The sequence below is a fragment of the Rhinopithecus roxellana genome, chromosome 5 (assembly GCF_007565055.1).
Source record: "Rhinopithecus roxellana isolate Shanxi Qingling chromosome 5, ASM756505v1, whole genome shotgun sequence".
Lineage (NCBI taxonomy): Eukaryota > Metazoa > Chordata > Mammalia > Primates > Cercopithecidae > Rhinopithecus > Rhinopithecus roxellana.
This window is the reverse complement of record NC_044553.1, coordinates 38,282,749-38,287,002: the sequence shown is the minus strand read 5'-3', so window position 1 is coordinate 38,287,002 and position 4,254 is coordinate 38,282,749.

The window sequence follows — 4,254 nt, the reverse complement described above, 5'->3', positions numbered from 1 at the left end:
ATCTCAGCAACATTTATTGAATAGGGAGTCCTTTCCGCATTACTTATTTTTGTCAACTTTGTTGAAGATTAGATGGCTATAGGTGTACAGCTTTATTTCTGGGCTCTCTATTCTGTTTTGTTGGTCTATGTGTCTGTTTTGGTACAAGTACCATGCTGTTTTGGTTCAAGTACCATGCTGTTTTGGTTACTGTAGTCTTCTAGTATAATTTGAAGTCAGGTAATGTGATGCCTCCAGCTTTGTTCTTTTTGCTTAAGATAGCTTTGACTTTTCTAGCTGTAAAGAACACTCTCATATGTTGTGCTTTGTCTGAATGTCTTCAGAATACAATCTGATCAAATCTGTTAACATTTCATCTATGCTTTGACCCAGAAACTCACTTTTAGGAATCTATCCTTTAGGAATACACATGCATTCGAGGATATTTGTACATAGATATTTCTTGCAGCATTATTGATAATAGTGCACAGTTAGAGGCATCTTTACTGCCTATCCATAGAGGAATGGTCATACACAGTACAGGGTATTCATATTATGGGATACTATGCATTCTATCAAGAAATGAGATAGGACTGTATTGATTATGGATATTCTTGAGTGAAAACAGCAAGTTGCAGAATATTATATATAAATTCACATATACCCAAAATGAGATCAAAGCATTTAGGGAGTTTTGAATTAAATATATTTTATTTAATAATCGGTAATTAAATTGTTAATATTCTTCAATATATTTACCTTTGCATGTTCACACTATGCCAGCACTTGTAGTGCCTGCTGAAACATTATTTGAATATCTCTTTTAAAATTGCCTTCCAATGATGGCCTGTTTTGTCAGACTTGATGACTTGGTGTCAGATCCCCTCCTTTCACGGTTTATTTCAATCTGGATAATAGCCAGAAGTCCCACAGTAACAAAATGGTCATAAACACACTTCATTATATTTTTATCTCCCAAATTGGCAAGGAGTAAGCTTGTACTAAGTTGTATTCAGCTCAAAAGGCAAATTTCCCAAAGAACATTAACAGTGTAGGCCAATACCAGTGAAGCTCACAGGGCCCTGGAGCGTGATAACCATGAAGACTCTGGATGCTCAGCACAGAAGTTTCTCAAATTAAGCCTGGCCTCCAGACACCCTCCATCCAGACATATCTGTTGGTGGTAGCCCTGCTGGACAATCTATTCTAGCCGACCTCATACACATAGGAGAAGATGGAAAAGGCACACAGAAATGCCATTAAGGGTTTCATTTGGGATTAGGAGTGGAAGAAGGGGGGCTTGATAGGGACTGTATTTCATGTACAAACCTTCATATTGTTTGCATTTTTCGATGACTATGTACCAACTCAATTAAAAACACTTCCACAAATTGAACAAGCACCACCAAAAGGAATGACTCAACAAGCATTGTGGTAACCATGTTTTGCCTCATGGGAGATCCGCATTCTGCTTGGACTCAATATGGAAGTTACTCATTTAACCGAAGAAATCAAGGACGAAGGCCCCACCATGCCACGATGGAGTTATAATATTGAGAGTTCAAATCAAAGAGCTGTAGAAGCAAAACTGCAGTGTCACAAATAAGGAAAGGGAAGCCATTGGGGAGTAATAAGTAGTTAGTAACAAGCAGTTAGCAGAAAGCATATTGAAAGATGCAATATCTTTTAAATACCAATGATGGAGGCTGCTTTTAAAAAGAACTTCCAGCAAGTAAAAGCGGATCATTTCTAAATGGTTTTGAAAGTAGTTTCCACCATTATTTTTCTACATTCACTCCTTGTTTGCTTTCACAGGGTATTTATCACAATTTGAAGTTATTCTAATCACCTGTCCACTTATTTTTTGTCTCATCCATAAAATGTGAGTCCACAGGAATAGGGGCCCTATCTGTCAATTACACTCTCCGGCAAATAATAGATGCTCAATTGATTTGTTGGATGACTGTGTGGATTAATGAAAATAATAATAAAGATCCTGATATAAGGAAATAACAACCTCAGAACAATCTGCCATGGGACAAAAATAGAATAGAAACTCATTTGAGATAAAAAATAACAAGAGTCCTGCAGGTCATAAGAAGAGATTTGTACCAGATTAGAAAGACTGTACTAATGGTTTCTACTAGCTCCTTGGTGAAGAAAAGTTGCAAATTAATACCTTGGTTTTACTTCCTAAGTCAATATCTAAAACTTATAAATTGTTGCATACACATATATGTTATCAAGTTAATTGTTACATAAAGCATACAGATTCTTCCATCCATAATGTGAGTTGGGTGTTTGGAAAGAGCATGGGTTTGGGGCAAGACCAATCTGGGTATGAATTACAGCCCCACCTCCATAAAAGAGCATGTGTGGTCCTGATTCAAACAAACTGTGGGGAAACATTGACGAGACAATTGGGGAGATTTGAACACTGGTAGAAAGATGACATTAGGGAGTTGTTCATTTGGACAGGTGGTGATAACAGCATTGTGGTTACATTTTAAAAAATAGGCTGGCAGGGTATGGTGGCTCACGCCTGTAATCCCAGCACTTTGGGAGGCCTTGGCGAATGGATCATGAGGTCAGGAAATTGAGACCATCCTGGCTAACACAGTGAAACCTTGTCTCTACTAAAAATACAAAAAATTAGCCGGGCGTGGTGACAGGTGCCTGTAGTCCCAGCTACTCAGGAGGCTGAGGCGGGAGAATGTTGTGAATCCGGGAGGCAGAGCTTGCAGTGAGCTGAGACCGCATCACTGCACTCCAGCCTGGGCGACAGAGCGAGACTCCGCCTCAAAAAAAAAAAAAAAAAAAAAAAAGCAAAAACAAAAAAACAAGGCTCCTCTATGTAGGCACATGTGTTGCAGGTGAAGTGGTATCATGTCTGGGATTTGCTTTAGAATAATTGGGATGAGGGCTGGTTAGGAGAATGGATAAAACAAGATCAACCATGAGTTGATGCTTGTTGAATCTGGGTGTTGGCTGCACAAAACCTCACCATTTTTTCTTTTCTAGTTTTGTATAAATTTGAAAATTTTTCATAATCAAAAGCTAAAAAACAAATCAGTATGTATGTAAAGGTTAGAATAACACCATGTGAGTGACTCTGGGTAAGTTTCCATCCTTCTCCGTGCTTCAGTTTCCTTGTCTATAAAATTGGGATAATAGTAACAACTACCTTGTAGATTGCTATGAGGTTTCAGTAATGAAATACAGATATAAAACTTGGAACAGTGTCTGGCACATAGCAAGAGCTCATTAATAGCAATTGTTGATATTAATTTTTTCAGAGAGAGAAGGAGCATAAAGTATGGACACATCAGTATTAAAATGCTAACAGTCTTGGGAGAAAGATTATAAGTGATTTTAATGTTATTTATTTTGTTTGACTATATTTTCTGATATTTTAAAAAATGAATATGTATTATGTTTATAATAAAAATTAAGTGAGAAGCCAGGTGCAGTGACTCATGTCTGTAATCCCAACACTTTGGGAGGCCAAGGTGAGAGAATTGCTTGAGCCCAGGAGTTTGAGACTAGCCTGGACAACATGGCGAGACCCATATCTATAAAAAATTTTAAAATTGGCTGGGCATAGTAGTGCATACCTGTGGTCCCAGTTACTCAGGAGGCTAAGGCAGGAGGATCGCTTGAGCCCCGGAGGTCGAGGCTGCAGGGAGCCTTGATAGCACCACTGCACTCCAGTCTGGGAGACAGAGTGAGACCCTGCCTCAAAAAACAATAAAATAAAATAAAAAATCAAACCACAGTATTGCTTCAAATCCTTCTGTGAATGAAGTTAAATTACCTAACTAATCAAAGTTTAATGAGCATGATATTAAATTACTTATTAACAGAAGGCTAGCAAAGATCCAGGGAAGATCAAGACACAAGAAGGGAGGTGTGGCCAGGCCTAAGGGAGAGGATAAGTTTGGGAAGTGTTGGGGAGCCCTTCAGAGACGAAAGAGGCCTCAGAAAGCCCTCTGGGGACACCTTGTTCCATGTGGCCGTCCTTTCTGCTTACTTTTCTTCCTTTGAGAAGGTTCAGTCCTCTTTGCTCTCAATATATGTTCTCTAAGAAGAAAGTACCCTCTCTAACAGCCTCAATGGTCATGCTTCATAGACAGCTCCCAAGCCCACAACTCCAATCCCCACTTCTGCTCAGGCTGTCTCCCCACTGCCTGTGCAGCAATTTCAACTTGGCCTGCCCATTTTCACCTTAATCTCATTGCATCTACAATGGCATGAATCCTCTCCCCAGCCCCACAA